General features: G+C 44.0%; 1 protein-coding gene across 1 annotated transcript in view; it reads right to left on the bottom strand.

The window, feature by feature from the left end:
* Positions 1-22,100, bottom strand: part of adgrl2a (adhesion G protein-coupled receptor L2a) — a 485,081-nt gene extending 462,981 nt beyond the window's left edge. Inside the window, exon 1 of the mRNA XM_043698637.1 lies at positions 22,051-22,100. The gene's annotated coding sequence lies outside the window, so the exon portion shown is untranslated. The remainder of the gene's footprint in view (positions 1-22,050) is intronic.
* Positions 22,101-24,867: the final 2,767 nt, after the last annotated feature.

Below are 24,867 nucleotides of genomic sequence, written 5' to 3' on the forward strand. Positions count from 1 at the left end.
TACATGGAATAGTGTAGGTTAGATGGGCTTAAGACTGGTATGACTGGTCGGCGCAACATCGAGGGCTGAAGGACTGTACTGCACTGTAATGTTCTATGTTCTATAATCCTGGTAACATTCTGGTAAATCTCTTCTGAATCCTCACCAGCTTAGTATTATCCAGAGATCTCAGAAGGTGACACAGAAGTGACAATTTTGGACAGAGGTACGTGTAAACTATTCCAGATTAGATGGATAGGGATTCAAAGAGTCCTACAGCACAGAGACAAGCCCTGTAGTCCAACCAAAATGCCAACCAAAATGTCCATCCACACTAACCCCACTTCCATGCACTTGGCCCATATCCTTCTAAACCTTCCTATCCATGTATTTGTCCAAATGCCTTTTAAATGTTGTCTTGACTCTTTGAATTGTCTCATTATAACATATTTGTGCTGTCAACCAATTTCTTGGCCATGTTGGTGTGGGTGGGAAAGGTGGAACTGTACTGTCTGTGCTGCAAGGATGATTTCATAACTCACCTCTCTCGGTCAACGTGCCAGAGAGGAAATTCTAGGCTGGCAGTCCCAGAGCTGTGGGAGTGCTGCACTGTCAGAGACGCTGTCTTTTCAATGAGCTGATGAACTAAGGTCCATTCTGACCTCTCTGGTGGACATCAAAGAACCTACTTCAAACAGAACTCATGGAAGTTCTCCCCATTATCCTGGGCCAACGTTTGCTTTCCACAACCAACTGAGATGAAAAAAACACATTATTTGGCTATTATCACAGTACTGTTTGTGCAGCATTGCAAATTAACTACACTGTAGTTACATCAATACATTGATTACACTTTGAGGGAGTGTTTTATTGGTTGTAAAACAGGTCGGACATCCTGTGGTTATGAACTACATTAAACAATTGCAAGATTCTTCTGTTCCTGCAGTGTCTATGTTGAGTCAGATGGTAACACAGCAGCCCAGGTTCAAAGTCCCCTTGAGCACAAACGTCATGGTCTGATACCCCAGTGCAATGATGAGGGAGTGCTGCACTAACAGAGGTGCCCTTATTTGGATCAAATGTCACACTGAACTCTTTGCCACCTCAACTGGATGTAAAACATCCCACTGTTTCAAAAAACAGTGAGCAGAAGATCTACTACACCCTTGCCAATGTATTTACCCCTCAACCACAAGAAAAAAGCAGATTACCTCATTATGACCATGCTGCTGTTTGTTGGAGTTTCCTGTGAACAAATTGGTTTCTTTCCAACAATCCAACAGTGATGGTACCTCAAAAGTGACAACAGTGACCATAGAACGTAGAACATAGAACTGTACAACGCAGGAGCCAGCCCTCTGGCCCACAATGTGCTGAACCTGACACCAAATTAAACAAATCCTTTCTGCCTGCCATATTCCTTCATTCCTTGCATTTTCATGTGCTTATCTAAAGCCCCTTAAACGCCCCTATCATATCTGCCTCCACCACCACTACCCTGGCAATGCGTCCAGACCCTCTGTGGAAAAAACTTGCCCCTCACATCTTCTTTGAACATCCCCTCCCTCACCTGAAATGGATATAAAGCACCAGAAGTTGTGAAGGTGATACCTGAGTGCAAATCTTTTATTTCTCTTTTATTTTGCTTTATTCTGACAAAATTCCCAACTTGGAGCATGCACTTGGCAATGCCACCCAACCTTTATTGCACAGGTGTACAGGGTGGTCAAGAAAGCATATGGCATGCTTGCCTTCATTGGTCAGGACATAGAGTATAAACATTGGCAAGTCGTGTTCCAGCTGTACAGAACTTTTGTGAGGCCACATTTGGAATACTGTGTACTGTCGCCACGCTCCCAGAAGGATGTGGAGGCTTTGGAGAGGGCACAGAAACAGTTTACCAGGATGTTACCTGGTTTGGAGAGTATTAACTATGAGGAGTGATGAGACAAACTTGATTTGTTTCCACTCGAAGGATGAGGGGACGTCCCGATAGAAGGTAACAAAATTAAGGAAGGCACGGATAAAATGGATGGTCTTTTTCCCAGGGTAGAAATGTCAATTACCAGGGAACATAGGTTTAAGGTAAAAGGGGGTATGTTTAAAGGAGATGTGAGAGGCAATCATTTTACACAGAGGGTGGAAAGTGCCCAGAACCTGCTGCCAGAGGAAGTGGTGGAGTTGGATTGAATAGCAACATTTAAGAGGCATCTTAACAGATATATGAATAGGCAGGAAATAAAGGGATTCATGTATGGGTAAAAGGATTTTAGTTTCAAAAGCCATGGTGGGCAGAAGGGGCTATTTCTGGGGTGTACTGTTCTTTGAATAAAAGCCAACACAGGAAACTTTGACAGCAACATAACAGGGCTCTGGGGTGTCCTGCACTCAGATACATTTCTGTAATGAGACAATGTAGATAATTAAAAAGAAGGTCACATCATATCTTTATCCACAAGGTGACCTTATAATTTGTGACTGAGTATATTGCAAGTAACAGTCATCATGCCTGAGAAATTGCTCAGTGGTTTCCGGTGTTAAGCCAAGGCCACTTCTTGCCATTTCAAGTGGCTATTATAGATCTCCTAAGCTGGCTGAAAATGAAGCTGTAAAACCAAGATAAATGATGAAAGGCCATTGGAACTGAAATGTTTCTCTATCCACAGATGTTGCTAGATCTGCTGAGTTTCTCCAGCGCTTTCTGTTTGTGTTTGGGACACATTAGTCATTCAGCTCATTTTTGCAGGTAGGGTTCAAACTTGAAGGCACAGTCTATAAAGTCGGGGTCTCCCAGTTAGAACTGAGGTGAGGGTCTCTCAGAGGGCTGTGAGTCCTCATGAACTCTCCATCCCAGAGAATGGCACAGGCAGGATTATTGATTAGATTCCCTACAGTGTGGAAACAGGCCCTTCGGCCCAACCAATCCACACCAACCCTCCGAAGAGTAACCCACCCAGACCTATTTCCCTCTGACTAATGCACCTAACACTACGGGCAATTTAGCATGGCCAATTCACCTGACCTGCACATCTTTGGATCGTAACAAACCCACGCAGACACGGGGAGAATGTGCAAACTTTACACAGACAGTCACCCAAGGCTGGAATTGAACCTGGGACCCTGGTGCTGTGAGGCTGCAGGGCTAACCATTGAGCCAACATGCCGCCCAATATTGAATATTTTTAAAACAGAGAGGTCGAGAGATTCTTGCCTAACAAGAAAGTCAATGATTACTGGGGAGAGGGTGTAGATGGGAATTTAGAATTGAGGCCACGATCAGATCAGCCATGTTTTCATTGAATAATGCAGCTGTGTAGACGGGCTGAATGGCCTATTCCTGGTGAATCAAAAAGTGTGGTGCTGGAAATGCACAGCTGGTCAGCTAGCATCTGAGAAGCAGGAGACTCGGTGTTTCGAGCAAAAGCTCTTCATCAGGAAGCACTTCTGCTCGAAACATCAACTCTCCTGCTCCTCCTGACCTGCTGTGCTTTTCCAGCACCACACTTTTTGACTCTGAACTCCAGCATCTGCAGCCCTCACTTCCTCCTATTGCTGTTGAATTCCCATCTCTGAAAATGGCTGATGTGTTGCCCCACAACAGCAGCAGTAATTGCCTCCCTGCACATGGAAGGAGAGTTTTGCACCAAGTGGAATTGTCAAAACCAGCAGAAAAGCTCGTGGAAATTTAAGCACAGGGCAACTATACCCAAACCACTTGGCTTACCTGGCTTCTACAGATGTCTGTACTGGCTCTAGAGTGAGTTTCCCCAGAGCAGCTCAATCCATCAAAGACAGAAGTCAAGCTTCCACTGATCCTGATAAACTGTTTTTTCAAATTATGTTCATTTTTTGCTTTTCATATGAGATCATAAGATAACGATGTGGCTGGTTTGCATTTTCCATCACTATTTACCCTTGAGATGGCGGTGGTGAGCTACCTTCTTGAACTACTACAGTCTGCTGGGTGCAGGGACACCCACAGTACTGCAGTGAGGGATTTTGACTCAGTGACAGTGAAAGATTGCCAACATATATCCAAGTCAGGATGGTGTGTGGCAAAGAGAGAAATTTGTGGACTGTGGTGTTCCTATGTACACTCTGCTCTAGTTGGTAGAGGTCACTGGTTTGGAAGGCACTGTCTGGAGTCCCAGAGGCACACAGCCACTTGTTCTTATATTTGAAAATGCTTTTTACAACAGAAAGTACTTAGTTTTCTCAAAACACTGACTCGTACATAACAATGAAACCATTAAATAGTTCAGTTCAGTTACATGGGAGTCATTTTAAATATTTTTATGTCAAGCTATTCATAAATGAATGACTGAAAAACATTACTAGAAGTGTTTTATTTTAAGTGATTGCCTCATTTTTAGCTCCATGAATAAAGATGCACCACGTTATCATTAATAAAGGTAAGGTCACCGTAGTTTTACTACAGCTTTTTTATGGAAACTTAACCTGAGAGTCACAATACCTCAGATGAGGGTAGAGGCTGTGAAAGAGTAGTAACATCAGCAGGAACTGAACTCATGTTGTTAGCATCACAAACCAACTGTCTGGTCAATTGAGTTAAAATAACCCACCATCACTAACAAACATGTCAAGAAATATTTTGAATCAACCTGTTCACAGATGTTACAACACACCTCCAGAGCAGGTAGGATTTGAACCCAGGCCTCCGAGTACAGACATAGTGACATTACCACTGTGCCACACTTCTCATTAGGGACACACTATACAATGGGCAGAAAAGGAACCATTATGTTTTATGACACTGTCCCAAAGAGGAACTTCCTGCCTTAATGATACAAATGAGTTTTGATGGTAACTTGAACCGCAGTCTCATCAGTCAATTTCAAGTGCAGAGTGGAAGCCTTCGGTCAAAGAGAGAATCACAGAAAATGATGGATTGCATGCTCCAATAATGAATTGGTATATATGCCCACAATCCTGTGATCCAGAGATGAGAATTCTGCCAATTGATCCTGACACTTTTTAACTTGTAAAGATCATCATCATCCTTATTACTGGGCCCCCTTCCTGTTCAAATGTGCACGCTTTCGTCCCTGTTATAAATTCAAGACATTCCAGGGACAATTCATTATGTGTTAGCCTGCAATTGGGCTGCACTTAACTGGATAAACTGAATGCATGTGCAAGAGTCACTACGTCATGCTGCAAAATCACAATTAGATCATTGACCAGCCTCAGGCCCTGAAGGGTTTACACCACCGCATTGCCAGCAGAACAGCTGCTTCCAGGCAAGGGATGGATTTACATTGGCTTCAAGCCAGTATCCCAGGATTACAAGGGTTTATTCTACAAGTTTAACCCTAATACAGTTGACATATCCCTCTCAGAAAGGTTAGAATGCAGCTCTGACAGTGGCCTCATTGGTAAACTTGTGCAGTGCAAGCTGAGAGGGTTCCAGGTTTGATGGACACTGGGAAGTGAGTTAAAAGATGCTAATAGTCACCTCTATGTGTCAGGGTGGGGCAAGTTTTCAGACATAAAGAAAACAATCTGTTTCCCTAATCAACCTGCTCAGGAATGTTATTTCTGGAGCAGGTGGGATTTGAAATCAGACCCCTTGGTTCAAAGGTAGAGGCATTGCCACTTTGCTAGAAGACCCTTCCTACTTACCAGCTTTCCAATTTATTTTCTAAAATATGTTATCACACGTCTCTGAGCCAGATGGACCTTGAACCCAAGACACCACTAAAGCCCCTATTTAGAAACATCATCATTTCCCTGCTCTGGATGTTTGATGGGACTCAAGCCTAGACCCCTGAACATTACCTGGATTTAATAGTCTAAGTGACAGTACCACAAGGTCATCACCTCCCTGGTCACATTTTCCCACTCCAGGTGCTAACCAGCAACTGCAAAGAATTAATTCAGCATGGGACAAGTGAGTAAATAAAACCAAGAACTGTGACATAGGAGATCTGAAACAAAAACAGAAATTGCTGGAGAAACTCAGGAAGCCCTGTGGCAACTGTGGGGAGAAATCAGAGTTAACCTTCCAAGTCTGACGATCCTCGGATAACTGAGTTTCAACTGAAGCATTCAAGAGGGACACTGGAAGACTAAATGGATAGAAATGGTGTACAGGGAAATGGGGGGAAAGGCAGGCGATTGGCATTGGGTAACAGAGTTGGTGCAGGAACCATAGGCCGAATGGCCTCCTTCTGCATCTGTGATTCTGTGGGAATGGAAACAAACTCGCTATGAGGTCAGGCCCCAATGCAATGACACATCTAATTATTTATTGGAATACAACAGGTCCAAACAATGCAAAATGATTAACCATTAACATTGCAGCCTATAGCACACATTCCAAGCAAAGTTTCAAGCAAAATAAGAACATACAGTACTGTGAGAAACACAGGAGCTGTGGGAGTGTCTGGAGACAGAAACCTTCAGATCGGATATGACTCTTATGTCAGAGCTGAAGAGAGAAGTGGGAAAGTAATTGGTTTTATATTGTGAAAAATATGTAGGTAGAAGCAAGTAGAACAGAAGGGAAGGCCTAAAGAATCTATATGGGTTCAGTTAGAGTTGGATACAGTTGCTGAAGAAGGAGAGGCTGAGAGAGATAGGTTCTTGATCAGCTGGGTTTGGGGGAAAGGGCATCAAATGTCAGGTCAGCCATGATCTTATTCAATGGCAGAGCAAGCTCGAGGGGCCAAACAGCCTGATCTTGCTCCTATTTCTGCTGGTATTTACGATGTGGCTGCATAAAGTGAGTTTTGGTAAACAGCTCATAGAATACCAGAAGACAAAAGGAGAACAACATAAGAACTGGGAGCAGGAGTAGGCCACCTGGCCCCTCGAGCCTGCTCTGCCATTCATGGCTGATCTTTTTGTGGACTCAGCTCCAACAATGAAGGTACACAAGATGGAAAAACTAACAGACATCCTATCAGAAGGAAGAGTTGAATGTTAACCTCATTTCTTTCACCTTTGATGCATCAGACCTGCTGAGTTTCACCAGCGTTCTGTATCTCAACACCATATTCCCGTTTTCTCTTAATATCCGGCACGGTGGCACAGTGGTTAGCACTGCTGCCTCACAGCGCCAGAGACCTGGGTTCAATTCCTGCCTCGGGCAACTGTCTGCGTGGAGTTTTCACATTCTCCCCGTGTTTGCATGGGTTTTCTCTGGGTGCTCCGGTTTCCTCCCACATTCCAAAAATGTGCAGGTTAGGTGAGTTGGCCATGTTAAATTGCCTGTAGTGTTAGGTGTAAATGTAAGGGAATGGGTCTGGGTGGGTTGCTCTTCGGAGGGTCGGTGTGGACTTGTTGGGCCGAAGGGCCTGTTTCCACACTGTAAATAATCTAATCCCTGAGGCCTTTAATAGCTAAAAGTTTATCAATCTCTTTCTTGAATATCCTCAGTGACCCAGGCTCCACAGCTCTGTGGGAGAGAATTCCACAGGTTAACCAGCCTGTGAGTGATGAAATGTTTCCTCATCTCAGACCTACCCTGAGACGAGTGGTCTACTCTGTACCTTGAGATTGTGACTCCTGGTTCTAAACTCTCTGACCAAGGGAAACGCCCTCCATGCTTTAGTTTGTCTAACTCTGTTAGAAATTTCGATGTTCCAATCATACCCCCTCTGCTGACTCTTCGAAACTCTCGTGAAATCCAAATGAATCAAGCTCTCCTCAAACAACAGTGCTACAATGCCCAGTATCTACCCACTGAACCTTTGCTGTACTCCCTCTGTAGCTGCAGGTGTACGCTTTCTAAGGTAAGGAGACCAAAAATAGTAAGAGATCCTTACTTCTGAACTCAAATCCTCACAGAGAGCTGAAACAGATTTAGCAGGTCAAATGGCGTCCTTCTGTGCCTTAATGATTATTAATTTGTGTTGGTACGTTTCACCTGTGTGCAGGAGTGGATAGGACCTCAGACATGAAGACTTGCTTTGTGAGCGAAGCACTGCATTATCATAACCATGCCTTTGAGTGAGTCAACATCCCCAGCCACTGGTTTCTTATAATTTGTTCATGAGATGCGGGCATCACTAGATTAGCCAGCAGTTAATACCCATCTCTAATTCCTCAGAGGGCAGCTAAGAGTCAACCAATTTGCCGTGGGTATAGAGTTATATGTAGGAGAAAATGAGGTTTACAGATACTGGAGATCAGAGTTGAAGAGTGTAGTGCTGGAAAAGCACAGCAGGTCAGGCAGCATCCAAGGGGCAGGAGAATCAACATTTCGGGCATAAGCCTCATTCCCGATGAAGGGCTTATGTCTAAAACGTTGATTCTCCTGCTCCTCGGATACTGCCTGACACGCTGTGCTTTCCCAGCAACACTCTCTCGACTAGAGTCATATGTAGGCCAGACTAGGTGAGGATGGCAGGTTTCCTTCCCTAAAGAGCATCATCATAGAATCCCTGCAGTGTGGAAGCAGGCCATTCAGCCCATTGAGACTACACCGGCCCTCTGAAGAGCATCCCATCTAGACCCACCCCCTACCCTGCATTTCCCACAGCTAACTGACCTAGCCTGCACATCATAGGGCAAATTAGCTTGGTCAATCCCTCTGTGGACTCCTTTGGACTGTGGGAAGAAACCAGAGCACCCAGAGGAAACCTATGCAGACACGGGGAGAATGTACAAACTCTACACAGACAGTCACCCGAGGGTGGACTTGAACCCAGGTCCCTAACATTGCTAACCATTGAGCCACTGTGCCACTCCATTGGTGAACCTGATGGGATTTTCCTGACAATCAGTAATGATCGTGTGGTCATCATCATTTGACTCTTAATCTAAATTTTTATTGGATTCAAATTCGATCATGGCGTGATTCGATCCCCTGACCTCAGAACATTTCCTGGCTGTCTGATACAATACCTCCAGACCATCACCTATCCCCACAATAGAGTGGTGAGAGAGCAGTGAGGAAATAGTCAGGGTGTGGGGGCGACTGGGAGGTTTCACATATGATTGGCAAAGATAGCAAAGAGTAGACAACATCCACTAAAAGAAGAATATATCTGTAATTGGGTAAACAATGTGACTGAAGGTTGTAAAGGTTTAATCTTCTTTGGGTGTAGCTCCTGACTTTAACTGACAATGACATCCTCCCTGTTTCTGGGGTACATTCAGTTGAATAAAGTGCTCCACTATGCATTCTTCAGGTACCCATCTCTAAGTATGTGACCTCAAATACCGACCTTTATTTGAAAATAAGTGTCACACCTGCCATATCAAAGTATCGCACTAAATCTTATCTGAGGAATGATATTTCAAAGCTCTTGGTTTTATTATTGTTCAGCAATAAATGACTAATAAACATCAATATGCTCTTTAATAAACTAAGAATTTTCAAGCAGGAAAGCAGCACTGTCCTCAGATGGGTGAAGCCAACACTCTGAAAATTTCCAATCATTACTTTACAAATATGATAGAGCAAATGTAAGCTGTTTCCCCTTAGTTACCTGTTGCAACTGCTTTGTGGTGATGCCACAATATTAATCATTCTAATGGTTACTGGGCTGCTTCACTGATCTCACTGAAATGCTAGCATGGAGAATCAAGACAGGTAAGCAAGCACTGCTGTTTGCTGTATAATAAATTACCTCACACAACCAAAAAAAAACTACAATACAGCATCTAAAAAGGCTGAAAGAGCCCAATTTCAAATCCATTCAAGTGTTGTCACGAGAAATTCAGCAAAATGAAATGGAGATTCCTGAACTATTCAGGCTTTATGCAATTCAACTGTGTAAAGCAAGCAGCAATACTTTTTTCTGGATTGGTGCATGGGTGGGTCACAGATCAATCAACACAAGGAGTCAGACTACTGGGTGGTCATTTGAATAGAAGGGAAGGCTTGATTTGAGACAGTGACTTTCACAACCTCAAGACGCTTTACAATGAAGTGTTTTTCAAGTGCAGTCACTGAGCAGATGCAGGAAACACAGCAGCAGAGCAAGCTCTGACATACAGCAAGCCCAGATGGTGTTCCTTATGAAGCAAGTCTGGTTGAGGGTCAAGTGATGATAAGAGATTGGAGAAAACTCCCTGTTGTCTCAAAAGAACTTTTAGGTCTAACCGATGAGTTGGGCGACTGGTGATAAGAAAGATGACATGTCCAGCAGTGCAGGACTCCTTCAGGTAGACACTGCTGGACGACTGTGCCTGGTCACCGAAACAAAAGTTCAGTATCGATGACTTATTGTAAATGGGTCTAAAAGGGTTAATACTGAGGAGTACCTCAAGAACCAGCCATGATAAAGAAGGAGATTTGAGCAGAACTGCTTAGGATCTCAAAAGATTGAGACCCAACAAATGGTTCCTCTGTCATGATGTCCACTATAGCCTAACTTGCAATGAATTGCTGATATCAAACAAGATATATTGCGTTCAATACAAGAGGGTCAACTCAGCAGACCAGGAAGTGGAGCTTCTCTACAAACACTAAACCAAGCACCCTACACAGGGACTTGAACCCTGGACCCTCAGATTAAAAGCCTAATGCACTACCTGCTGAGCTACCCAGAGGTTTAGTTTACTGGATGGCTGGTCTGTGATACAAAGTGATGCCAGCAGCATGAGTTCAATTCCTGCACTCTCTGAGGTTACCATGGAGTATACCCTCCCCTCGCCTGAAGTGTGGTGACCCTCAGGTTAGACCCACACCAGTTCTCCCTCCCTCTAATGAGAAAGCAGTGCTATAGTCTGATAAGACTACAGCAACTTTACCTTTTAGACTAAGTAAGCCATGTGTATCTTTGACTTACAGATAATGGTGGGAACGAACCCACCCCATAGTGGGACGGAGACTCAGCTTAGAGTCAAAAAGTGTGGCACTGGAGACTCAGTTTAGCGGCACATCAAAGCTGATTTTTCCTACTTCCTTCTCTTTCAGTCTCAGTGATTTTCTATTTGGTTTGGAGGAGATTGCACTCTGTCATTGACAGAGACATACATTTCCAAATGTTCCTTCATTGTCGCTGTGTTAAAATCCCTGCAACTCCTAACCTAACAGCAGTGTGGAAGGTTCAAGAATCTGGCTCCCTGCCACTTTCTTGACAGCACTTTCCAAACCCACGACCTCTGCCACCTAGAAAGACAAAGACAGCAGATACACGAGAATATCCCCACCAGCAAGTTCACCTTCAAGCTGCTCACCATCCTGACTTGGAACGGTATCGCTGTCCCTTTACTGTCATTGAATCAACATTCCGGAGCTCCCTTCCTAACAGAATTGTGAATGCACCTTCACCTCAAAGACTGCACCATTCAAAAAGGCCACTTTCTCCAGGGCAACTGGGGATGAGCAGTAACTAGCCAGTGACACACACACCCCATGAAAGTATTAAAACCAGCTGTGCTCCACATCTAGGGAATGAGTCTTTAAAAACTAAGAGGGTTAAGGGGAGATTTAGTAGAGCTTTGAAATTATGAGCAACATCGTTTGTTGGGTCAATAAGTTCAGTAATTAAAGTTAGTAGGTTAAATAGGTTTCCAATAGCAAAGAACACAGATTTGATTGATTTGATTTGATTTATTATCACATATGAAGTACAGGAGTACAGTGAAATGTTGCCACATACAGAGCCACCTTAGGTATGAGGGTACCTAGGTACAATACTTAGGTAGACGTCATAACATAGAGAAACAAAGTTAAAAATAAAGCATCACTATTGTTCTTTGTATAGGTAGAAAAATAAAGTTAAAAGTTAACATTACTGTCCTTCCTAGTATTATGTAAGAAAATAAATAAATAAAGGAATGTAAAGTCATTGATAAACCTCAAGGACAGAAGAGGTTTTGATTTTATTCACCAGGTTACAATGATCTGGAATGAATCGACTGAAAGGGAGCGTGAAGCAGATTCAGTCATAACATGCAAAAGAAAATTGGCTAGAAACATGAAAATTTGGAGGGCCATAGGGTGGAACGAGTAGCATCATTTTATTAGTACAACTGAGATGGGCTGAGTGACCTCCTCCTGCGCTTTGTCTTCACAAGATCAAAACCTAACACAAAATTAACGGCACGAAGAAAACATTTCGGAAAGCTTTCACGCTAAAGTCAACTCCGCATCAACTCGATCGAGGGTAGGCTGGCCATCCATTCTATGGCATGAACCAGCATTGTGTGTGCTGACAGCCCCCGCTGTTCAATGTGTGGACTCCTCAGATTGTCTAACAGCAGCAGGTAGCAGCTGCCGTGCAACCAAACTCTGTCTGGAGTGTGGAGTCCTAAACATAATAATCACTGGAAAAAAATTAACTTCAAAAATCAATAACTATTTGCTCAGCAGTTTGGAAACAAATTGAGATAAGACAGCAATGGTTTGCACAAAGAATCCAGGTCAGATTTCTTAACCCATTTGGTGCTTAAGACTCCCAACACTAAACTGGGAAGAGAGAGAGGCCATTTGGCCCTCTTAGCCCTGTCCTGCTGTTGTTCCATTCAACCAGACTTCAACAAGCCTCGAGTTGACAACGTTTTCTGACACAAAAACTGAGTTTTCTGGAAAAACTCAGCAGGTCTGGCAGCATTTCTGGAGGGAAAGCAGCGTTTACGTTTCGGATCCAGTGACCCTGCTTCAATACTTTCTGAAGTTGCCATGACGACATGAAGTTCTCGATCTCCTTCAATTATTTTGAAAATCACAATTGTTGGATCAGCTGGGATTGTTTCCATCAGAGAGTCAGAGGTTGAGGGGTGACCTTATAGAGGTTTATAAGGTTAAATCATGAGGAGCATAGATGAAGTGAATAGCAGGTGTCATTTCCCTCAGGTGCGGGATTTCAAGACCAGGGGGCTTATTTTTAAGGTGAGAGGAGAAAGATTTAAGAAAGACATGAGGGGTATTTGTTTACACAGAGAGTGATTTATGTGTGGAATGGACATGCAGAGGAAGTGGTGGATGCAAGTACACTTACAAATGTTTAAAAGACATTTGGATAAATACATGAATAAGAAGTCTTTGGAGGGATATGAGCCAAGTACAGGCAGGTAGGACTATTTAGTTTGGGATTGTGCTCGGCATGGACTGGTTGGATTAAAGGGTGTCTATGCCTCTAAATTAGATCTCTCAAGGAATATCTGGTCACAGGTCAGCCTCCACTGCATTGGATGGTGAAGCAGATTGGAGGGGCCTATTCCTGCCCTTATGATTGCTAAACTGATGGATGTGACTTCTCCTCACAATTTCGTGCTTTCGGCTCCAGCGTTATTCTGATCAGTAACATTTTATCTTCAGTAAACATAGACTAGATTTTCATGCCTCACCCAACCACGTTGATATCAATCAACAAAGTTCCAAGGGAATGCTGGACCAGGCAAGCTCCTGCCCTCTGGATGAGACGTTCAACCAGGTCACCACCAAATAGACACAAACATCCCATAAGACCATAAGATGAATAGAGCCATTCAGCCCATTTAATGAGATCATGGCTAATCTGATAACCCTCATGGACACTTCCCTCCCTCTTCCCCATAGCTCTTCATTCCCTTACTGATCAAAATGCTGTCTCTCTCAATTTTCACATTATTGGGTGACTTTTACCCAGTGTTCCCTTAGTGAATGAAATCAACTAAGATTAGGTGAAGGTGAGGGACTGCAGATGCTGGAGAAAATTGAGTCAAGATTAGAGTGGTGCTGGAAAAGCACAGCAGGCCAGGCAGCATCCGAGGAGCAGGAGCCCTGATGAAGAGCTCCTGCCATCAAAGAAAATTAGGCTGACTCATCCTTCAGCTCATTTGTGGGATCTGACTATGCACACATTGCAATGCAAGTGGAACACAATAACAAAACTCCAAATGTGATTCAACAGAGATGCAGCAACACCCTGACTTTGTGACAAACTGATCCAAGCCAGATGCTAACGGGTTCAAGCTTTCCCCAAGACATTTGAGGACTAGCCCCTGGCTGACATTCCTGCATAGTACCAAGGGTATTCTGTACCTTCATCTTTTCAAGATACCTCAAATCAGAGACCTATAAAAGATTCCTTGACACTATTTGGTGAAGAGTAAGGTTGTTTTTTCCTTAGGTTCGTGTCAATATTAATTGAAACAAAGAAATGTAGAAAACAGGAGCAGGAGTAGGCCATTCAGCCCTTCGAGCCTGCTCCACGATTCAATATCATCATGGCTGACCATCCAACTCAGTCCCTTGTTCTCGCTGTCTCCCCCATACCTTTCGATCTCTTTCGTCCTAAGAACTATATCGAACTCTTTCTTGAAAACATTCAATATTTTGGCCTCAGCTGCTCTCTGTGGCAGAGAAGTTCACAGACTCCCCACTCTCTGGATGAAGAAAGTTCTCCTCATCTCAGTCCCAAATGGCACACCCTGTATCCTAAGACGGTGACCCCTAATTCTGGACTCCATCAGGAACATCCTTTCTGCAGACAGATATTTCCACAGGCAACCTTCACTCACCCTTCATTCTTCATATGTTATCAATAAAAACAATTTCTTGTGCTATTATCACAGTGTATTTGTTGTGGGAGCTTTCTGTGCACTGTTGGGAATACATCCTTCCTACTTTACAACCATGAGTACATTTCAAGTGGTTGTAAACACGCTAAGGTCCTAAGAACTTGAAAGTCACGGCACAAACACACAGTTGTCTTCTGATTTTTATTTACGATCGTATTTGGCATTTGAATCGCACTTTTCACTTCCTCACGGAACATCAAGACCTTTCCCAGCCACCAAATTACACTTGAATAGCAGTCCTTGTTAAACATGCTCATGAAAATTAATAGCAGGAGGCCATTCAGCCCCTTAAGCAGACTCTATCATTTGATAAGATCATGGTCTCAGCTTCAGTTTCCATCCTGCCCCTCATGAATCTCTGATGGACCCAAAGACTCTCTAACTTCTAACGGCACCTCCTATTTCACTGGGAAAAGTAACAGTGGGTTTGTTTTAAATGCAACAGCCAATCACAAATTTTTTCCACTTTGTTGCATAGTTGATTGGAGAATGAAAAAGACGGTTTTGTCTTCCACCTTGCGTTGACCTTCTCTGCTGACTTGTTGCCGGGATATGGGGCCACAGCTGCCAACAGTCTTGCAGTATCTCTGCCAAGCAGTTATTCTTTAGATTCTCTTGTACTGCTTCACCACAGCCAGTTTCCCACACAGCCACCAGCAACACCACAAAGCAGGCTTGCTGAGCAGCCGAAGGCAAAAGTTTCCTCAACAGATTCAACATTGCTGTGGTGCCAACAGTGGGATGGGATGATGTCCATGCTCGTGAGTCGGAGGAGGGGGAGGTCTTAATTCCTGTACTAAAGTGCAAAGTCTCGATCAGGGTTGGTAGCAGATTGTCAAACACCAAGTGTGTTCAGCTCATTTTTTTTTAACACTCTCGGAACTCAATGTCAACAAATGTCATAATCCATTTCATAAGACCATTGAATAAAGGAGCAGAAACAGAGAAAACAGGTTCAGGAGGAGGCCATTTGGCCCTTCGAGCCTGTACCGCCATTCAGTATGATCATGGATGACCCTACAATCTCAGTATCCCATTCACACCCTCTCTCCATACCCCTTGATCCCTTTAGCCACAAGGACCATCTCCAGCTCCCTCTTGAATCTATCTAATGAACTGGCCCCAACAGCTTCCTGGGGGATAATTCCACAGATTTTTAACCAAATACAGAAGTAGGCCATTCAGCCCGTCGAGTCTGCTCCACCATTCAATGAGATCATGGCTGATCCGATCATGCTCAATTCCACTTTCCCACCTTTTCACCATAACACTTGTTTTTCTTCCTAATGAAAACTCAGTTGTCATTGACTAATCCAGCACTGTCATGTGGTGATTGATCTACCATATGTTATAGACTTTTGCCTCCAGCAGGGAATTTGTACCCAATAAGGCAATATTTATCTCAATGCCACTATATGAGGACCAGACATGGGTGATGTGGTATTGAAAGGTTCAACAGATGCATATTGGAGTGTCTGAGGTATAGTCGGTTCTGATATAACATGATAGTCCAGTTCTTGTGCGATCTCACATTTTAAGAAAATCGTGCCATGCAATTAAAGCTAATGGGTCCAGAATTCCAGGTAAGGAGAGTTTGTGTTCTACAAATAACGGTCTAAATTCTTCAATCGCGCTAAATCCAATTCGTGTTGAAGAAACACACGTTATAGCAGAACTGATTGTGCTCATGTATTAATCTTATGAATTTCAGTGTCTGGGCTAATATTAATCTATCTGGGTATAAAAAATAGCAACCTTCCACCAGCATGTTATGCTTCAAGACGTCTCAGTTAAGGAGGAGTCTGGAACTTTTATACCATCATGTTACATGGTATGACATAGTAATGATCTCATAAGCATACCCCTCAAAGGCACACAGCATACCAGCTGTGAGATGTATTCCTGCATTAGCCATCTAGAGTTTTATATCAATGACCTCAGAGAACTTGAGTTCAAATCTCACCACAGCAGTTTTAGATTTTGAATTAAAAAGGATTAAAGCATCTATCGATCTGTTACCAACAAATCAAGTCAGCTCACTCATGGTCATTAAGGTAGCGCACCAGCCTCTCTTGGTAGCGCACCAGCCTCTCATTTAGGGCATTCTGGGCTCTAATAAGACCGCTTTTCAAAGAAGGTAACTGTGACAAGTTTCAAAAGGTTGCAGCATGTCAATTGTTGATTTGACATTTTCAAGGTCACGTTACATTGGTCTTGGAGTGTGAAATTAATTCACCCAGAATAGATACTGGGAGGTGTGACCCTATGATGGTAGATAGCCAACAGCTTTTCCCCAAGGGAGGGGAATCTAAAACTGGAGGGCATAGGTTTCAGGTGAGAGATACAAAAGGGTCCAGGGGGCAATTTTTTCCACATAGAGGGTGGTGAGTGTCTAGAAAGGGCTGCCAGAAGCAGTGGTGTAAGTGAGTACAATTTCATCATTTAAAAAACATTTAGGCAGGTACATGGATGATATAGGTATGGAGGGATATGGACCAAATGTCTGCAAATAGGATAGCTGAATAGTTAACACTGGGCAGTATGGGCAGGTTGGGCCGAAGGGCCTGCTTCCATGCTGTAGACCTCTATCACTCTATGGTCTTGGGGTTAAGGCATGCAAGATCAAGCAAAAGGACACCACCATCTTAAGAGCATAAGGAGCAGAAATAGGCCATTCAGCCCATTGAGTCTGCTGCCCCATTCAGTGAGATCATGGCTGATCCAATTATCTTCTCATTCACATTCTTGCCTTTTCCCCAAAAGCCTTGTTCCTTTACTGATTGAAAATCTGTCTCTCTCAATATTTATCACTTTCTGCAGTGTGGCTTGAGGATCAAGCATTAGCCAGGATATTTTGCTATTCTTTTAAACAGGGCTGGGGATCTTTTACATCCAGGTCAGAGAGTAAACTGGAGCTTAGCTTAACATCCGAAACAACAAAGGGGGAAACAAAATTAGAGATTCAATGATGTATTGCGGGAATTCAAATGCCACCTTTTAAATAAAAGGAAAAGACATTCAAGCACCCTTCAAAGACTGAGAAAAATTGAAGTATTGCTAATTCAAATCACTTCCCTAAAGAAGGTAGACTTGTTGATAGGTACAGTCACAGACAATGGATCAATCTTCACTCATGGTTCAAAGCAAACATGCACTGCGTACAATCAATAGAACAGTCAATGCCCAGAGACATTGACAACAATTTACGATTAAGAGACGACCACATCTTACGGAATGCTTCAATGGAGAAAGGCTGAGAATGCAAGGAAGCAGGGGAGCAAGAAAGAGTGGCAACATCCGAACCAAGCTCCTGATTAACATCCCATCACCTCTTTACCTCAGTGAGATCCTTCAGATTTCTAATCAGGATGGAATGATCATGTGAGGATGTGTCGAATCTTCGTGACCTGATGAGCATCGACTGTTAGATTACAACCACCGCTGACTAATGACTGGGAATGTCATTCATGGCAGATCTAATCAAATATCTCAGCCTGTCTCCAGACTCCTGCGCTGCCAGTTGTTGGTGCAGGACAATAGTTTGTAGTTCTTGGACCTCCATGAAACTGTGCTCCCCAACACCGCCCAGCCCGATATTTCCTTCTTTGCTGTGCCTTTATTTTCCTTCCTACTGCTCTTGGAAAACAAGTGGAATGGATTTAACCACATCTAAGGTACTTAAAATACTCAATTTGTAGCACTCTGAAAAAGAGTTAAAGACCCGTGTGGAGATGAGACATTGTTTGCACTTACACATCAGGAGCTGTGGCAGTGCTGATTGTTGGAAGCATTGCCTTTCCAATGCAATGTTAAACCAAGGTCCCATTTGCCCTTTTTAAAAATATATCAAAGATGCAAGACTTTGAAGAGAACTGGGAGAGCTCTCTTTATGCCTTGACCAATATTTATCCCTTCACCATCATCGCTGAAAGTAAATGATTCAATTCTTTCCTCTTTTGTTTTCCCTGGAGCGTCAGAGGCTGAGGGGTGACCTTATGGAGGGTTATAAAGTTATGAGGGGCATGGATAAAAGTTGCCCCTTTCCCCTCTCAAACCTATGCCCTTGAATTAGGGTAAATAGGGTTTTATCCTGGGGTGGAGGAGTCCAGAACTCAAGGGCATCGGTTTCAGGTGAGAGCGGAAAGGGACCTAAGGGGCAATGTTTTCACGCAGAGGGTGGTGCGTGGATGGGATGAGCTGCCAGAGGAAGTGGTGGAGGCTGGTACAATTACAGCATTTGAAAGACATCTGTAGGGGTACATGAACAGGAAGAGTTCAGAGGGATATGGACCAAATGCTGTCAAATGGGACGAGATTAGTTTGGAATATCTGATCAACATGGACAGATCTGTTTCTGTGCTGTACATCTCTCTGACTCTGTCACTGTATGCGAGCTAGCTGTGCAGGATTTGGCTGCCCATGTTCTGAATATTCTAACTATGGCAAAGATGGGCCATCTTGCCCCTCGATCCTTGCTCTGCCATTGAATAGCATTGTGGCTCATTCTCCATACCTTAAAAAAAACACGCTGTATTCAGATTGAAGTGCTTGAGTGGCCTGAAGCTTGAGGCACTATACGAATGCAAGCTATTGATGCGGCAGAAAGAATAGCACTCACATTGCTGAGTGGATGCCACTTATTCATCACACTAGTCAGCAGCGTGCTCTGGCCCATGCTGGTATTGTATACATGACAATACCTTGTCTTCCTGAACACCATTAAAAGACTGCGGTCTTCTTGTTTGATGACAGTCCCCCTGGGCTAATAAACAAAGCGACAGACGCGTTTACTGTACATCATTCCTGGCCAACCACGGTCCAAACATAACGCATTGAAACAATCACACCATTTGCACGGTGAGTACCTAACGATTCCAGACCAGGCACAGAGCGGCTTTTGTTATCTGAAGGTCTCTTACACAGAAACAATGTTATTACGGCCGACAATACAATCTGATTGAAGGAGAGCTGTAATTGTTTGGAAAAGCTTCATTTGGTGTTGCTGTACAAAAATGCTCAGCAGCCTCCACAGGGGGAGACACACGTGCTTATTAACGCCTTCATGGACCGAGATCATCATAACCTTGTGATGGGCCCTGGCAGTTAGTGACAAGGACAAAGATTCGGAGATTCCTGACTTTGGCATTCCTTGACTTCCATTTTTTGTGCAAGTTGGGATTCAGAAACAAGTCAGGGATGTTCTCTACTTAATGACTGGAATCTGTAGCCTTATTAACTCCTGCGTGTTTTCTGTGCCCGTGTGAGTGGGAACGTGCGTTCAAAAATAGAAATAGACTGAAGTTGGCATGGTGCCCAGCACAATCACAGCGACAGACTAAACCAGAGTAACTTTCTCCCGCTGAGCGCTTGTGGAACCTGGGGTGGGGTTAGTGAGAGGGGAAATTGTGTGTAGATTGGGGAGACGGGTGGGAGAAAGGTGCAAGGCCAGTGGGAGCGATAAAATATGGTCTATCCACTGGCAGTTTTGCAGGTGGAAGGCTTCAAGCGATTGGTCAGTTGGATCATGTCCACAGTTAAAAAGAAAACGTGAGGACTCTAAGAGCTCGTTAATACTCAATTAGATCTTCCCAGCAGCCTTAGTTTCAAAGGGAATGGAGTATATAAATAGGGAGGTTTGGCTAAATCTTGACAAGGCACTGGTCAGACCACAGCTGGAATACCGTGAATAATTTGGGGCTCATTATGAAAAGAAGCAGATACTGATACTGGAGGCAGCCCAAACAAGCTTCACTGGGTCCTTGATCTGGAGGGACTCTCCTTTGCGGTTGATTAGGTTGGGCCTGAACTGTTTAGAATGTGTGATGTGGAGGTGCCAGTGTTGGACTGGGGTGGACAAAGTTAAAAATGTCCGATTTTATACCCCAGAACATCAGATAATTTCATTGGTTTGATGTCATCTCAAACAGTAAGATTCAAATTTGATTGATCCCTGGGCATAATTTAAACTGATTGACCGAATTTGAACTTGTTTTTGTTCCATGGCAACACAACTGCAGCTATTTGTTTCAACCAAACATTACATTTTAAAATTGCTCAGCATTCTCTGTGCTTCTAAGTGCTTGCTAGCTTCCTCTCTCTTAAGGCACACCTACACCTTCATAACAGGCCATGACAAATACAATGCCTAATATACAATACTTCGACTGCTCATACAGAATCCATGAAACAAAGCATCACGTTGCTGAAGGAAGGTTTATTTCGAAGCACTAGTTTTCAGAGCACTGTAACTGATGAGGGAGAGGCACTATGAAAGCTAGTGCTTCCAAATAAACCTGTTGAACTATAACCTGGTGATGTGTGATTTTTAACTATTTGGAATACAGGAGAGCCGGACTCAGCTTTATTGGAGGACAGAGCAGTTGCAGAAAGTTGGTGGCAGACTCTTGGGCCAGAGGGCATCAGCACAGAGTAAAGACAGAGATGAGGAGGATTCTGATTTCAGATAGCGATGAGGAAGAATTCCTTCTCTGAGAGGATAATGAATCTGTGGAATTCTTTACCACAGAAAACTGGTTCGTTAAGGAAGGGAATTAAGCACTGTGGAGAAAAGCCAGCACAGTGGAATTGAGGATGACCAAATCAGTCATGACTTCATTGAGTGGCACAGAAGACTCAATGGGCAGAATGGCATAATTCTGCCACTACGTCTTCTAGTCTTATCAGGCTGATGCTGCTGCAGAAAGAACAGGATGCACACTGCTGGGTGGATGTCGCCTATCCATTCCACTGGTCAGCAGTGTGCTCTGGTCTGGGCTGGTTATTGTTCCCAGAATCGGACCTTGCACGGCTCAATCACAATTCACACTTTGGGAACTATGACCTAAACAGGGCAACCGTTCATCACCAAGGGCTTGGTGCCCCTCGTATAAAAGTGTGTCTATCTTGCAAGAAGGTTCACAGTCCTCCAGAGGCAGGAAAGCAGGCTAGAAGAGGCTGAAAGGCCTCATGTCACTAATGATTGAGACAGAAGGCTGGAAGGAGGCTGAATGGCCTCCCGCTGTCCCTAATGAATGGGAAAGCAGGCTTGAAGAGGCTAAATGGCCTCCTCCTGTTCCTAACGAATGCAAAAGCAGGCTGGAAGAGGCTGAATGGCCTCATGTCCCTAATGAATGAGACAGAAAGCTGGAAGGAGGCTGAATGGCCTCCCCCTGTCCCTAATGAATGGGAAAGCAGGCTTAAAGAGGCTGAATGACCTCCTCCTGCCTGTAATGAATGGGAAAGCGGTCTGGAAAAGACTGAATGGCCTCCTCATGTCCCCATTGAATGGGAAAGCAGGCTGGAAGTGACTGAATGGCCTCCTCCTGTCCCCAATGAATGGCAGACACTGAATGAGGAGGAATGTCTAAAGCTCCCAGTATGACCTGTACTTCAAACAAACAGAACAGCCCAGCATTGAAAACGAATGCGCCGCTAATTAAGATGAATAATTGTTTCACGATTTTTGATGAAGGCAAGATACCATCTGAACAGATTTACAATTGATATGATCATCCACCATAATGTCAGGATCTTCCTCCAAACGGCTACATATTGAGATCAGTTTTAAAATGCAGAGCTGCAACTTACCATGTTTAGAAACCGCGGGTCTCAGCATCCTGAGAGAATGTCGAACAGTCCTGCAAAACAAAGAAATCAAATATATATAAAAGATTCATCCAAAGACAGTCACCTTCAGGTTATAAAACGCTTCTGTGGCTACATAAGAATTGCACAATGGGTGCATGTTTTACCAGCATTGTGACTTGTCTAGGTTATCATCTGCTGTGATAAAACAGTATACGTTAATCTGTTACGCTTGATCAGTTAGCCTATTCAGCCCCTTTGCACCTCTTCCACCATTCATTAGATACAGGAGGAGGCCATTCAGCCCCTTTGAGACTGTTTTCAAACTCATTAGGTACAGGCGCATATCACTCAACCCCTTTGAAGCTGCTTTCCCATTCATTAGGGACAGGAGAAGGCCATTCAGCCCCTTTGAAGCTGTTTTCCCATTCATTAGGGACAGGAGAAGGCCATTCAGCCCCTTTGAAGCTGTTTTCCCATTCATTAAGGACAGGAGAAGGCCATTCAACCCCTTTGAGCTTGTTTTCCCATTCAATAAGGACATGGGAAGGCCATTCAGCCTCTTTGAGTCTGTTTTCCCATTCATTCGAGACGGGGAAGGTCATTCAGCTCCCTAACCTAGCGTGTTGTGTCACTCAACGACAACACAGCTGATCTGCACGGTAAGGTTGATGTATCTGCCCTTGTCACCACATTCCCAGCTGCCTTTGGCTTAGAAAGACGGTGCCAGAGAACAGTTTGAACGAACTGCGCTCGCTTCCTTGCGGGCTGGAGAAGATGCTGCAGTGTCCTGGTGGAATCTGAAGAGGGCAGTGCAATCTGTCAGTTCCAGGCAGCTCCAGAACTGAAAACGCAGCAAGTGCTTTTTAACTCAGCTCTTCCCAGCAAGAGGGGAGACAGGAGGCGAAACATTTTCTCGTGTAGGCTAAAGGTCGCGCCAAGGATAGAGAGTAATGTGGAACTACTCCAGAAGCAACATGGGCAAACTAGTTCCAAGTATTTTGTTTTTGCCCAGCTCAATATTATTATCAATGTTGTCAATCTGTAGTAGTGAAAGCCAAGTGTCACTTTTAGAAGCAAACAGACCAGATTTAATTAACTCATTCCTTGCACATTTTATCATTCATTGCTACGACGACATTCAATTGCTCAGCAGACAAACAGCGTTTATTTAAAAAAAAATGATCAGAGAGCTACAGTCACCTTGCTATGCTGCAACTGAATTTGCAACCAGCATTTGACCATCCTGTTAATTCCCAGTCATTTCGCGCTGCCCCTTTGTACAGCAATGAGCACACGCCCACAATCAAGGAGGCTCCGTCTCTGTTGGCGAAAGACTATTTCTGGTCGAGACCAGATCAAAGAGGGCCCGGAGACAGTGAGTGGCCCACTCTCAGCATCGAGACTCTGGACGATTCCTGTCTGCCAGCTTCTTTGGCAAGTTATTTTTGTTTCCTCAACTAAGCCGAGACAATTGAGAGGAAATCTGAAGCACAAAGGGAACTTGGGAAGCCCTAGCTCAGGATTCTGTAAAGCTTAACATGCACGTTCAGTTAGGAAGGCAAATTAAATTTTAGCAATCACTTCAAGAGGGGCAGAAAACATGAGCACACGGGCACTGCTGAGGCTGTATACGTTTCTGAATTGCTCCTCGGTTGCTGCCTGACCGGCTGTGCTTTTCCAGCGCCATTCTAATCTAGACTGATTTCCAGCATCAGCAGTCCTCACTTTGGTTGTATAGGTTTCTGGACTGACCACGTGTGGAATATTGTGAGCAGTTTTGGGCCCTGTATCAAATCTGACTTATTTTATTGTTATGACATGTAGCTACGTACAGTTAAAAGTTTTGTTTTATGAGCAGCTCAGGCAGATCATTGCAAACAAGGAATACAGAGCATAGGGTGCTTAGGCAAAAGTGAGGACTGCAGATGCTGGAAACCAGAGTTTAGATTAGAGTGGTGCTGGAAAAGAACAGCAGGTCAGGCAGCGTCAGAGGAGCAGGAGAATCGATGTTTCAGGCAAAAGCCCTTCATCAGGAATGGCATAGGGTGTTTAGACAAAGCAATGATTTGGAGATGCTGGTGTTGGACTGGAGTGTACAAAGTTAAAAATCACACAACACCAGGTTATAGGCCACCAGGTTTATCTGGAAGCACTAGCTTTCAGAGCGCTGCTCCTTCATCAGGTGGCTGTGGAGCAGCACTCCGAAAGCTTGTGCTTCCGAATTAATCTGTTGGCCTATAACCTGCTGTTGTGTGATTTTTTAACTTTAGATAAAGCAAGGTATACAGGTTACAGCTGCACAAGAGGGGCACAAAGCAAGATCAACATCAAATTTAAAACTAGAGACTGATAATGGCAGGGAAGAAGCTGTTCTTGAACCTGTTGATGCATGTGTTCAAGCTTCTGTACCTTCTGTCTGACGGATGATGTCGGAAGAGAATATTACTGGAGTGGGACGGGTCTTTGATGGACATGCTGCTGTTGGAGGGAGTCCAGAGGAGGTTTACAAGAATGATCCTGAGGATGAAGGGCTTGTCATATGAGGAGCAGTTGAGGACTCTGGGTCTGTACTCGATGGCGTTCAGAAGGATGAGGCATGGATCTGATTGAAACTTCCAGAACACCAGGAGGCCTGGATAGAGTGGATGGGGAGAAGATGTTTCCACAAGTAGGAGAGACTAGGTCCTGAGGGCAGAGTAATAGGACAAGCATTTCGAAATGAGGTGAGAAGGAATTTCTTCAGCCAGAGGGTGGTGGATCGGTGGAACTCATTGCCACAGAAGGATGTGGAGGTCGAGTCATTGAGTACATTTAAGA

Source organism: Chiloscyllium plagiosum, chromosome 11 (assembly GCF_004010195.1).
Source record: "Chiloscyllium plagiosum isolate BGI_BamShark_2017 chromosome 11, ASM401019v2, whole genome shotgun sequence".
NCBI lineage: Eukaryota > Metazoa > Chordata > Chondrichthyes > Orectolobiformes > Hemiscylliidae > Chiloscyllium > Chiloscyllium plagiosum.